At 47.6% G+C, this 14,467-nt stretch overlaps 1 pseudogene; it reads right to left on the reverse strand.

The window, feature by feature from the left end:
* Positions 1 to 9,723: 9,723 nt before the first annotated feature.
* Positions 9,724 to 13,278, reverse strand: LOC123441730 (annotated as a pseudogene).
* Between the last annotated feature and the right edge of the window lie 1,189 nt (positions 13,279 to 14,467).

Here is a 14,467-nt window from a genome sequence, read left to right on the forward strand (position 1 = left end):
TCAAGAAAATAGAGTAACCATTATTCTCCTTAAATGAATAATCGTATTGCAATAAACACGATCCAATCATGTTCATGCTTAACGCAAGCACCAAATAACAATTATTCAGGTTTAAGACCAATCCCGATGGTAGAGGGAGCGTGCGACGTTTGATCATATCAACCTTGGAAACACTTCCAACACGTATCGTCACCTCGCCTTTAGCTAGTCTCCGTTTATGTCGTAGCTTTCATTTCGTGTTACTAATCACTTAGCAACCGAACCGGTATCTAATACCCTCATGCTACTAGGAGTACCAGTAAAGTACACATCAACATTATGTATATCAAATACACTTCTTTCGACTTTTGCCAGCCTTCTTATCTACCAAGTATCTAGAGTTGTTTCCGCCTCAGTGACTGTTCCCCTCATTACAGAAGCACTTAGTCTCGGGTTTGGGTTTAATCTTGGGTCTCTTCATTAGTGCAGCAACTGCTTTGCCGTTTCATGAAGTATCCCTTCTAGCCCTTGCCTTTCTTGAAACTTAGTGGTTTTCCAAACCATCAACTATTGATGCTCCTTCTTGATTTCTACTTTCGCAGTGTCAAACGTCGCGAATCGCTCAAGGATCATTGTATCTATCCTTGATATGTCATAGTTCATCACGAAGCTCTCAAAGCTTGGTGGCAGTGACTTTTGGAGAACCATCACTATCTCATCTGGAAGATTAGCTCCCACTTGATTCAAGTGTTTGTCGTATTCAGACAATCTGAGCACATGCTCAACGATTGAGCTTTTCTCCTTTACTTTGTGGTCAAAGAATCTTGTTGGAGGTCTAGTACCTCTTAACAAGGGCACAAGCATGAAATCACAATTGCATCTCTTCGGAACATCACTTATGTTCCGTGACGTTTTTACAACGTTTTCGGCGCCTTGCTTCTAAGCCATCAAGTATCTTGCACTGAACTATCGTGTAGTCATCAGTAATGTGTATGTCGGATGTTCATAGCATCCACAGACGACGCTCGAGGTGCAGCACACCGAGTGGTGCATTAAGGACATAAGCCTTCTGCGTAGCAACGAGGACAATCCTCGGTTTTACAGACTCAGTCTGCAAAGGTTGCTACTATCAATTTTCAACTAAATTTTCTCTAGGAACATATAAAAACAGTAGAGCTATAGCGCAAGTTACATCGTAATTCGCAAAGACCATTAGACTATGTTCATGACAATTAGTTCAATTAATCATATTACTTAAGAACTCCCACTCAAAAAGTACATCTCTCTAGTCATTTGAGTGGTACATGATCCAAATCCGCTATCTCAAGTCCGATCATCACGTGAGTCGAGAATAGTTTCAGTGGTAAGCATCCCTATGCTAATCATATCAACTATACGATTCATGCTCGACCTTTCGGTCTCATGTGTTCCGAGGCCATGTCTGCACATGCTAGGCTCGTCAAGCTTAACCCGAGTGTTCCGCGTGTGCAACTGTTTTGCACCCGTTGTATGTGAACATTGAGTCTATCACACCCGATCATCACGTGGTGTCTCGAAACGAAGAACTGTCGCAACGGTGCACAGTCGGGGAGAACACAATTTCGTCTTGAAATTTTAGTGAGAGATCACCTCATAATGCTACCGTCGTTCTAAGCAAAATAAGGTGCATAAAAGGATTAACATCACATGCAATTCATAAGTGACATGATATGGCCATCATCACGTGCTTCTTGATCTCCATCACCAAAGCACCGGCACGATCTTCTTGTCACCGGCGCCACACCATGATCATCCATCAACGTGTTGCCATCGTGGTTGTCATGCTACTTATGCTATCACTACTAAAGCTACAGCCTAGCAAAATAGTAAACGCATCTGCAAGCACATATGTTAGTATAAAGACAACCCTATGGCTCCTGCCGGTTGCCGTACCATCGACGTGCAAGTCGATATTTCTATTACAACATGATCATCTCATACATCCAATATATCACATCACATCATTGGCCACATCATATCACAATCATACCCTGCAAAAACAAGTTAGACGTCCTCTAATTTTGTTGTTGCATGTTTTACGTGGTGACCAAGGGTATCTAGTAGGATCGCATCTTACTTACGCAAACACCACAACGGAGATATATGAGTTGCTATTTAACCTCATCCAAGGACCTCCTCGGTCAAATCCGATTCAACTAAAGTTGGAGAAACCGACACTTGCCAGTCATCTTTGAGCAAAGGGGGTTACTCGTAACGATGAAACCAGTCTCTCGTAAGCGTACGAGTAATGTCGGTCCAAGCCGCTTCAATCCAACAATACCGCGGAATCAAGAAAAGACTAAGGAGGGCAGCAAAACGCACATCACCGCCCACAAAACCTTTTGTGTTCTACTCGAGAAGACATCTACGCATGAACCTAGCTCATGATGCCACTGTTGGGGAACGTCGCATGGGAAACAAAAATTTTCCTACGCGCACGAAGACCTATCATGGTGATGTCCATCTACGAGAGGGGATGAGTGATCTACGTACCCTTGTAGATCGTACAGCAGAAGCGTTAGAGAACGCGGTTGATGTAGTGGAACGTCCTCACGTCCCTCGATCCGCCCCGCGAACAATCCCGCAATCAGTCCCACGATCTAGTACCGAACGGACGGCACCTCCGCGTTCAGCACACGTACAGCTCGACGATGATCTCGGCCTTCTTGATCCAGCAAGAGAGACGGAGAGGTAGAAGAGTTCTCCGGCAGCGTGACGGCGCTCCGGAGGTTGGTGATGATCTTGTCTCAGCAGGGCTCCGCCCGAGCTCCGCGGAAATGCGATCTAGAGGAAAAACTATAGAGGTATGTGGTCGGGCAGCCGTGAGAAAAGTCGTCTCAAATCAGCCCTAAAACCTCCGTATATATAGGTGGGAGGGGGAGGGAAGAGGCAGCCTCAAACCCTCAAGGTTTGGCCGAAATTGGAGGTGGAGGAGTCCTACTCCAATCCTACTTGGAGTAGGATTCCACCTTCCCACTTGGAAACTCTTTCCACCTTGTGTTTTTTCCTTCTCAAACCTTATGGGCCTTAGTGGGAACTTATTCCAGCCCACTAGGGGCTGGTTTATCTCTTCCCATAGCCCATGAGACCCCTTGGGGCGTGACACCCCTCCCGATGGTCCTCGGCACCCCTCCCGGCACTCCCGGTACACTACCGATGAGCCCGAAACTTTTCCGGTAATGCACGAAAACCTTCCGGTAACCAAATGAGGTCATCCTATATATCAATCTTCGTTTCTGGACCATTCCGGAAACCCTCGTGACGTCCGTGATCTCATCCGGGACTCCGAACAACATTCTGTAACCAACCATATAACTCAAATACGCATAAAACAATGTCGAACCTTAAGTGTGCAGACCCTGCGGGTTCGAGAACTATGTAGACATGACCCGAGAGACTCCTCGGTCAATATCCAATAGCGGGACCTGGATGCCCATATTGGATCCTACATATTCTACGAAGATCTTATCGTTTGAACCTCAGTGCCAAGGATTCATATAATCCCGTATGTCATTCCCTTTGTCCTTCGGTATGTTACTTGCCCGAGATTCGATCGTCAGTATCCGCATACCTATTTCAATCTCGTTTACCGGCAAGTCTCTTTACTCGTTCCGTAATACAAGATCCCGTAACTTACACTAAGTTACATTGCTTGCAAGGCTTGTGTGTGATGTTGTATTACCGAGTGGGCCCCGAGATACCTCTCCGTCACACGGAGTGACAAATCCCAGTCTTGATCCATACTAACTCAACTAACACCTTCGGAGATACCTGTAGAGCATCTTTATAGTCACCCAGTTACGTTGCGACGTTTGATACACACAAAGCATTCCTCCGGTGTTAGTGAGTTATATGATCTCATGGTCATAGGAATAAATACTTGACACGCAGAAAACAGTAGCAACAAAATGACACGATCAACATGCTACGTCTTATTAGTTTGGGTCTAGTCCATCACATGATTCTCCTAATGATGTGATCCCGTTATCAAGTGACAACACTTGCCTATGGCCAGGAAACCTTGACCATCTTTGATCAACGAGCTAGTCAACTAGAGGCTTACTAGGGACAGTGTTTTGTCTATGTATCCACACAAGTATTGTGTTTCCAATCAATACAATTATAGCATGGATAATAAACGATTATCATGAACAAAGAAATATAATAATAACTAATTTGTTATTGCCTCTAGGGCATATTTCCCACACTCGGGCGGAGCCTTGCTGAGATAGATCACCACCAACCTTCGGAGCGCCGTTACGCTGCCGGAGAACTCATCTACCTCTCTGTCTCTCTTGCTGGATCAAGAAGGCCGAGATCATCGTCGAGTTGTACGTGTGCTGAACGCGGAGGTGCCGTCCGTTCGGCACTAGATCGAAGCGGATCGTGGGATGGATCGTAGGACGGTTCGCGGGGCGGATCGAGGGACGTGAGGACGTTCCACTACATCAACCGCGTTTCTTAAGGCTTCCTGCTGTGCGATCTACAAGGGTATGTAGATCGGAAATCCCCTCTCGTAGATGGACATCACCATGATAGGTCTTCGTGCGCGTAGGAAATTTTTTGTTTCCCATGTGACGTTCCCTAACATGTTGTTGGCATAAATCAAGAGTTTATGAAAACCCCATCGGGTGCCACTAATGCCCGATGGCGATGATGAGTTAGGTGGCCAATTTTGGTGAAGTGGTGCACCGGGTATTTGTGTGAGTATGGTTTTGGAAATGGGAATAGATTTATGATGTGTCGACTGACCCAACCTTACCAGTACGACCACGTTACCCCTTATGGGACGGGGCTATGTTGATTACTCTGGTCGGTGCTAGCAAAGAGCCACATTACTAGTGGCGGGAGAGATGTGTGGTCACTCTCGTGATGCGGTCGTGCAAGTTAGGACGACTATGCCATTTTTATGAGTTCCAGGCACACCGTTGGTCCCCGCATGGTTGATACTGTCTAGAGTCGGTGCTCGTAAGACGTACAACATGTGGGTTGGGTACCAATTGAGCGGACCTCTTTGTCTAGTATCGTCAGGGGAAAGGCATTGATCGTGTACTTACCTCGGATATGTTATTTACCGCGAGTCGTGGATGACACGGAAGTTTCCCGGATCTCGTGGGTCCAGCACACTACCTCTGCAGAGTGTAAAACTATTCGAATAGCCGTGTCCACGGTCAAGGACAGTTGGGTGGTGCTGCTTAAACTACGTCCAATCGTTTCCGCATAAATCATGTGTGTGTGTGCGTGTGAGCTACATGGAAATTGATATGGAAGTAGTGATATGACCAAGTTTGGTGACTTGGCTTATAGGGTGAACCAGGATGGATCAGCCCTCGACAGATATATTGATATCTGTAACCTGTTCTTCAAAAGTAATTCTTTAACTTGATGCATATTCATGAGCTGTTTGCGAGTACATTCAAAGTATTCATTGGCTTGCCACTGGTTATATTATTGACCAGACATGGAAGGACCGAAGTTTGGAGATGAGTACGTCTTTGAAGACGCCCCTGCGAACTAGGACGCTTCCGGGTCAGAATACCTGTCCATGTAGGCTTAGTTATATCAGTATGATTTGGCCTTAGGCCGAAGCAAGGTGATACAATTTAACAAGAAATATTGTCGCGTTGCTTGTAGGCCATAATAGAGGACCCATCAGCAGGCTCAGTGGTGTAACCTTGTTATGTACAGAATTTTTTTTCACTCAATTTAGGCGTGGCAAATGGATAAATAGCAAAGGATTTTTTTGTCCATGAAAGACAGCTTTTTTATGTCGTCATATTTTTCTCGTTCCCTATATGGCCATGACCAGCTTCGTCTATCTCCCCTAATAATAAAGCGACGATCGCTTCTGTCGTACGTCGTCGTCGTTTTTGCAAAAGACCCCTGCGTTTTTCGTATTCAACCCATAGTACGCTTCTAAGTTAAAAATGATTCGGATTTAATAACCCCCCTTCATCTCCCGCATCCACGAGCAACCCCTGATCTGCTCCCCGCCCCGCTCCTCCCGCCGGTCGTCGGCCCCGATCCACGCCGGATCCCGCCGCCGGCGAGCTACCGAAGCCGTCGCCCCCAGCCCTGCCTCTTCCGGAGATCCGCCCAGATCCGGAGCGCCGCCCCCATGAGCAGTCGCGCCACCCTGCCTCCTACGCCTCCCCGCTCTCCCTGCCTCTCCTTGCGCCGCCGCAGCTCGCGCCGGCAGACGCCCCCACCGTGCGCCTCGCCTGCCAATCCCTCCGAACGCTGCAGCCGCCTGCTCGCCAAGCACCTCCGCCCCGTCGCGCCGTGGATCAGATCCAGATCGACCCACCGCCGCCCTGGCGTTGACCGCCTCTGTTTTGTGCGTGTGCCATGCGGCTGTAGGTCCTTCCAGCTCAAGTGTTTGGCTCGATTCGGTCCGTCTCCGTGTCCATGACGGCAGCCGGCGTTTGGTTTCCCCGGCAGTGCAAGGGCGGGCACGTGGCCTACGACCGCTGCCTCGCGGAGCCCTACGCGGAGTGCGGCGGCGCCTTCGACGCCCGCAACGCGGCGATGGACGCCGTCATCTCCTCGACCACGGACGACTGCGACCACAACGGCTGCGGGCGCTACGTCACCTACCACGACCTCGCCGGCCACCGCGGCGAGTGCCCGCACGCGCCCTGCGCATGCACGGTCCCCGGTTGCGCCTTCGCTGGCCCCGCACCGGCGCTCCTCGGCCACCTGACCACCCCTCCACTCGATGCCCGTGCACAGGGTCTAGTACGGCAAGGTCCTCGTGCTCCAGGTGCCGGCGACACTGGAGCCGCGGGGCCTGCTGCTCGGGGACGAGGACGACCGCACGTTCCTCATCGTCGGCGGCGCGCTCGGTGCCGGCGCGGCCGTGTCGGCGGTGTGCGTCACGGCGGAGGCGGTGGTGTGGCCGCGGTACACGCTCAAGGTGTGGGCGAGCAGGCCGGCGCCGGCGCCGAATCGGAAGTGCAAGTCCGACACCATCATGGCGGAGATCGAGGTGACGAGCAGCATGGCGCCAGGCGCCGTCGCCGTCGAGGAGCTGGCGTACCTGGCGGTGCCGCCCAAGTTGCTGGTTGGGGCAGGGGCGTCCCGCCGGATGTCTCTCAAGATTCGCATAGACAAGTTCACGTCTTGATGACGCTTAGTCCGCTGGTACTTTTTACTAATGCAGGGTTTAGGTTATTTTGGAAAGGGTCTCGTGCATTGCAATTTGAAGATGATGGAATTTGGTTGCAGTTCAGTATAGTACAGTAGTACTTCAACATCAGACCAGGTGCTTTGCAAATTTCCAACGGTGAAAACTGTTTCGTGACGGTTGGATTCGATGTCTAGATGTTTGAAATTGTAGCATTTCTTAATACAGTTGCGCATTGTGTGAGGGTTCATAACTTTTGTGCTCCAAGAATTTACATTTGCATTTGTGATCTGAGTCTTACTGTAGGTCAAGCGGAAATTGTGATTTCTGATCTTTTGAGTCACTTATTTCGTGACAGAGGGGTACATATTAGTACCTGCATATGAAATGAATAGCCAAATTATTCAAATGTTTAATTTGATAGGTGTTTCAAAAACTAAATAAAAAATATGCAGCCTAAATTAGTGGACGTGGTCTTGAATCATGGTTATTGGGTTAAGAACGTGTTTTCTTTTTCTCCCGTTGCAACGCACGGGCTCTTTTGCTAGTGTTAACTCTATGCCCTCTTTATGTTTATGTTTAGGCTCTTCCAAAACCCCACACGCCATCCTAGGGCTTGTTAATTGTCTATATATTGACGTATATAAGCTGGTGCATTTTGATATACTACAGCGAGGTGGGACTACTAACTCACGAAATAATCTTATTTAACACAAAGGAAAGCTAGCTCGATGGTTGGAGTTGTACAAAGGAAGGAGAATACTTTGCTGGCGCATTAACTTTTGCCCTTCCCAGTGTAGGTGGGCCGGCTTCATGAGGCCCAAGCGGGTGCCGTGCAAGCTGTGAGGCGGATGGACGGAACGAATCATTTTTTCTTTCAAGTTATCCGAGTATTGTGGGTTTATTATGACTAGCTGAATACCCGTGCGTTGCAACGGGGATAAACACCAAATACCTCAAATATCTACCTTTAAGATCCGCACTAATGCTAGTTACAAAATTTACAATATTTTTTAACTAATTTTCATGATAACTAATTCACATCTGGGTTACCATGACACATTTAATTCATTCATCTGCAATGTAGCCAAAATTGAAAGGAAATGCAACTAAAAGAGCATAAGGAAAGGAATATGTTGTGCTCAAATTCTCATCCCTGCGTTAATTGCAAACTTTGACATATAAGCGAACATCTCTATCCCATTGGTAATTTATGTTGTTTCATCTGCCACCCTATTGCTATATCATTTAAATCTTGCACAGATTTCCTGTAAACAACCTAAGTCGGATACACCACCAAGCCTAACAAAGCAAGAAAATGCACGAAACTGAAATTATATTCTATATAAACAGATTATAAGATAATTTTAAGGGGTTCTATACAAACAATTTAAAGCAGCACATGCATGTCGGATGAATATATACTACGTACTGAACAATTAAAAGCAGCACATGCATGTGGGATGAACATATATACTACGTACTGATGAATACACAACACTGTACTCTGAAAGTCATTGTTGTCGCACTCACTTATTTCTTCTTACCGTTCTTCTCCTAACTTATTCCATGAACTAAATACATACTGACATATTAATAAGCGACATCTTTATTTTAGTCTATATGTTCTGTTTATTAATTGTAGGAACATGAGAAAATGAGACTAAAATAGTTCGTTCGTGCCATTGCAAACCTAGCTAGGTCTCTTCTCTTCAATAATCAAAAGCGAATACTTGCATACAAATAAAGCAGGTACACACCTCCAGTTAAGTTCATCTGAACCATTCCAACACAAATATACATAGCCATGGATCAGCTATACATACCTGACGCGCCGCATGTCTTCATATTTCGTGTTTTCCTCCGCCTGACCATCGGCGCCATTGTCCACCATTACCTACAGACATATCTATCAGCAAACTTGTCTGTGCTTTGCAACGGGAGAAAAAATTAGCGTCGTCAGTTGTTCCTCATTTTACAAAACATTATCATTGCGGGCCACTTCCTTTCCAATTCGTTACTGAGTTACGTAACCCATTAGGCGTACAAATAAAAGCAGACTACTCACACTATGTATAGTAGAGCATCTTACAATGGTGTGAAAAGAAATCAATATGCAAGATGCAAAACATGGCTAATATACTTTATTTGTAGCCGTAGAATCATAATAAGACTTTACTGAAACATTTAATATGTTACGAAAACTCCACCAATAACTTGAAAATATATGACACATCTCATTTTTGAAGCATACATCACACTTATTATTAAGCATTTGTGCTACACAAACATGTGTTTACAGAAAAAGAATTGTAGTAAACAGACATGTGTCAGGCTGCAGATTTTTTATGTGTGAGCTCATATGAGTGTAAATTTCAGAAAAAACAACAAATTTTGGAAGTCATTGAAATATGCTAACTATACAACACATTTAGTTATTCATAGACATCCTATTTTATGTATCCCAGTGTGAAGATTTCAGCTTGATAGCAGTTTTATGATACGTTTTCGTGTGGCCTGCATTCTTTTATAATGAACTCAAAGGTAGTATAGCTCATCTATCCTTATGGCTGGCATCCTCAACGTCCAAAAAAAGATATCATATATGCAGTGGAGTACGTAATTTTACTGTCCTTCTCCGCGCACTCGTGCAGGAGCTCCGGCGACTTGTCGGCCTGGCTCTGCAGGTCCTCAAACAGGTCACGCTTGGACGGGTCGTCCAGGTAGTAGCCGAAGGCGTAGGTCCACCGAAGCATCCGCCGGCACTCGGCCACCTGCCGGAACGCCTCCTCCAGGAAGTCGAGCTCCGTTTCCACGACCCCGAACGCGGCGGCGACAGCCTCCCTTTGCGATCCGTCCTTGCCGAGCGCCGCCACGTCCTCGAGCGCCTTCTGCCGAGACCGCTCGTGCGCGCCCCAGCGCTCGTAGTAGTGCAGGTAGCGGTCGACGGACGCCTTGGCCTGCGACCGCCGGAGCTCCTCCTCCATGTACTTTCCCTCCGCCCTGGCCTCGTTGTAGCGGTTGCAGTTGTAGTTGCCGCCGTCGTGCTTCTCCCAGGGGCCCAGGCAGAGCCAGCAGAACTGGTGCTTGCACGGCGGCGAACACGTCATGTGCATGCACCCGTGGTTCTTCTCGATGGGGCGGCGGCACACCGGGCAGTGCTTCGTGTTGGCCAGGACCCACTTCGCCGTCTCCGAGTCGGAGCGGTTCTTCTCCATCCACACCCGCACCGTGTCGCACGAGACCGGGCGGTGCACCTCCTCGCCACAGGCCAGGCAGAAGCCGTGCCCGCACGTGCACCACGCGTCCAGCTGTACCGTGCACTTCTCGTCGTCGAACTCCACAGCCCGGTCGCACGCGGCCGCCGGGCACCACCGGAGCCTCTTGCTCTCCTCCACGTAAGACCGGACCAGGAACTCGCCGTACCGTTTCGCGTCCTTGTCGTCGGCCACGTCGTCGGCCAGGTCGCACACCACGGCTGCGGAGCAGGCCATGTCCGGGCACCGGATCGACAGCAGGCGACGCTGTCCCCGACGGCCGTGCGCACGTAGCCGCTCCAGCACCCGCGGCAGTAGAAGTGGGCGCACCCGGCGGACCGCATCTCGCCGGGGCCTTGCACTTCTAAGAAGATGTAGCAGGTGAGGGGTCGCGTCGTTGACGGCCATGGAGAGGACGTTGTCGTCCTCGGGGAGGCCGACGGCATCGCGGACCTTGTGCTCGTCCGAGAACCACCGCTCCCACACGCCCTAGGCGCTCCACTTGAAGTGCCGGAGCACGGCGGCCGCGAGCGCCGGCGGCAGCGCGATCAGGTCGGCCACCCGCGTCGTGTGCTCCTCCTGCCACGCGCGCAACTCGTCCATGGTGAGCACGGCGTACTGCGTCGCCTTGAACTGCATCTCGTCCAGGATGCCGCCTTCATCGTCAACCTCCTCCAGCCCCTCCTCCTCGTATTCATCGTACAGGCCATCGTCGTCGTCGGTGTCGCCATATGTGCAATCATCGTCCGCGTGTGGTGGCGGCGGCGGAGATCTTTCTCGCGAGATCGAGAGGGTGGACGGATCGGGGGCGAGAGGTGGGGGAGACTAGGAGAGGGACGCAGGACGTGGGCCAGGAGTGGGTCGCGTGTTTTCTTAGTCGTGCGAGGGAAGGCTGAGATGGAACTTGCGGAGGGAATTTTAGTGAACCAGATGTTTTTTGTATTTAATCGCGTGGTTAATCGCTTGGTTTATGGAGGGATGAAAAAAAATCAGTGGAACTGCTAGTGGTGGTATTGTTAGCGAGGGGGATCTGCGTGGTCGAACCATCACGACGACGACAGATTGCCCTTTAATAGTAGAGATAAAACTGTTTCTGCAAAACACTCTGACAAACTAAAAATATTTATTTACTTTATTAATATATATATATATATATATATATATATATATATTATGAAATACATATATTTTTGTACATATGATGTAATAAAATACATCCTACCACCCACGGATAGTTACCCCACATGTTTCATATACTATCATACGGTAGTATATATTTTAATTTATCATTTTTATAATGTTTATATATTATATATAAGATTTTTCAAAGTGAGTTACATGAAAAAAATTATAATTTAGCTCATAGTTTTTATTATATTTGTGAAATACATATATTTTTGTATGTAAAAAGAACATACACAAAATATGATACATACTATAAAAAATAGTATATATACTATCTAAATATTATTATATACTACATACTACGCGTACATACTCTCCGATTTGATAGATACTACATGCAATATACAAAACGCAAGTGGTGGTAACTACCACCGGTGGTAGATATTTTTTCTATATATATATATATCTTTCCCTAATATTAAAGCAAATACTGCTTCTGTCGTCCATCTAAATAAATACCCTCAAACTTGTCACAAATTACCCACTATGCCACCCATGAATAAAGAAAATGTTTCGATTTTCTTCATAAACTCATGTCGTACTACATTGTTGTATAGAAACAATACTGATTAGAATCGTACATGCACACGCACTCGAGTGGCTAGGGCCTTCCGATTTTATTGGGGAGACCAGGGATCGAGTCCCATCCTTCACCATTTTTCCTTCCTTTGCCGACCCATGTGTGGGGCTTTTCTCCCCTATTTTTTTCATTTCATTTTTTTATCTTTTCTTTTCTCATCCTGTTTTCTTTCCTTCTTTCAATCAATTCAGGATTTTTAAATTTTAAAAGTTGTGAGTTTTCGAAAACATGATCGAGAAATCATAAAATTTATATGAATTCAAATATGTTAAGGAAATCATATTTTTTGGATTAAAAAATGTTGGTAGTTTTGCAAAATTGTTCACCAATTATAATCACTATTTGTGATTTGGAAAACTGGTCAGGAAAAAAACCATGTTCATGATTTTGAAAAATGATAGTTTATTCAAAACATAATATGGAATCTAAAAACAAATGTCCATGAAATTTTAAATTTTAAATTTCATTCAATTTTTTTGTAAAAATCTGATCAATTCAAAAAATGTTGGTGACTAAAATAATGTTCATGAACTCGAAAATTGTTCATGCATTTCAAACTATTCGTCATTTTTTGAACAAATAAAATTTGAAAATAATGTTTGTCGATTCGAAAAACCGTTCACCAATTCAAAAATATATGTTTAGGATTCGATTAGATTTTCAATAGTCTTTATATGTCTAGGCGTTGAAAGTAGTTCGTGGTCGATGAGATTTTTTAAAAGTTTTAAAGGTTTCAAGTCATTATTATTAGGTTAGGGCGTGTTGTATGGTTTGCTTCCGTTAAAACGCACGAGCTATTTTGCTATATATATATATATATATTAACAATATTCGGATGAGAATAAGTTCTGCTGTGATTTCGAAAAATCCCGAACCAGTAAAAAATTCCCAACCTCCCGCACCTTCGTTCCCAGCCCCCGATTCCCCCCGCTGCCACGATCCCCACCCCGCCCCCGGACCTGGCCGCCGCCCACCCCGCCCCCGGACCTGGCCGCTGCCCCGCCCCCGGATCCGACCGTCGCGCCGCTCCCAGACCTTTTTCCGGCGGGTGCATGGCACCGCCCCCATCCCCGTTTCCAGCCGATGCGCCGCCCTCCCGCACCTTCTTCCATCGCTCCGGCCAACCACCGGATTCCCTCGCCGCCACGGCCACATGATAGGGACGATGCATCGACCTACAGGTGAACGGGAGGGCGTCGACCTACAGCAACAAGAGGCCTTGACCTGCTCGCAAGTGAGAGTTGGATCTTCTGGTGCACCGCCCCTGTGGTCGGCTGGGTCCTCCGGTCTGGCTCCTCCGGTCTGGCTCCTCCCAAACCCAACGCCATGTAATCTTGATATAATCTTGATGCCTATGTATCTGCATGTTATTTTCGTACTGCATGTAGTTTAGCTTAGAACTGTTCCGGCAAAGTCATGGCTGCAACGCACATGGAAGCGAGATGCATCCGACCGTGCGATGCGGTGTGGTAGTACGGCAACGTCGTGTGAAGCGGCGAGCAGCTGGAACATGACGAGCTACATGGTCAAGTTGATCTGGCTGGGTCATCACGAGTCTGTTAGCATGCATGCGTAGTTAGTTGTATGACCAAGTCGTGTGTTTGTTGGAGCGATTCCAACGATAAGATAAGGTCATAGATAGTGCGTGTGTTAGTGCGTGCATGGGCTAGCTTAGTGAGATTAGTTGCCGAGAGTAGCGGCTGGTTAGTGTGTGGTTGTGTGTTACTTAAGAGTTGTAAGCATCTTTGTTTCAGAAGAGAACAAGGGGAATAGAGAGAAGAAAAGAGCTTGGCTGTGTGATACAGCAGCTCACCAAACATCTGTCTCCATTGTTCTTGAGTTGGCTGTCAGAGGCAGCCGTGAGAGAAGGGAGCTGAGAGAGTTAGCCCCAACATTTGGTATCGGAGCTAGGTTGAAGATGACGCGTGACTCTTCAGCGAGTGAAGCGCTGGTGCCGGCAGTGTCCGCGATGGCGGCGGCAGTGACGACGACGGCGACGGCGGCAGCGGGAAATCTTCCATTCCCGCTGCTAACGAGGACGAACTACGCGGCATGGGCGATGAGGATGAAGTACCTCTTGCGAGCCAACGGCGCATAGGCTGCCATTGATCGCGAGGCGTCGTCCATGGAGGTCGACAAGGGCAAGGAGGAGATGGCCATGACGATCATCTCCCAGTCGATCGACGACATGACGCTGTTGCGCGTAGCGGAGAAGGAGACCGCTTTCGATGTGTGGGCGGCTCTATGCTCCATGCACGTTGGCGTCGAGCGCGTCTGGGAGGCGAGGATTCAGTCCTTGCG

The sequence above is a fragment of the Hordeum vulgare genome, chromosome 3H (genome assembly GCF_904849725.1).
Source record: "Hordeum vulgare subsp. vulgare chromosome 3H, MorexV3_pseudomolecules_assembly, whole genome shotgun sequence".
Classification (NCBI taxonomy): Eukaryota; Viridiplantae; Streptophyta; class Magnoliopsida; order Poales; family Poaceae; genus Hordeum; species Hordeum vulgare.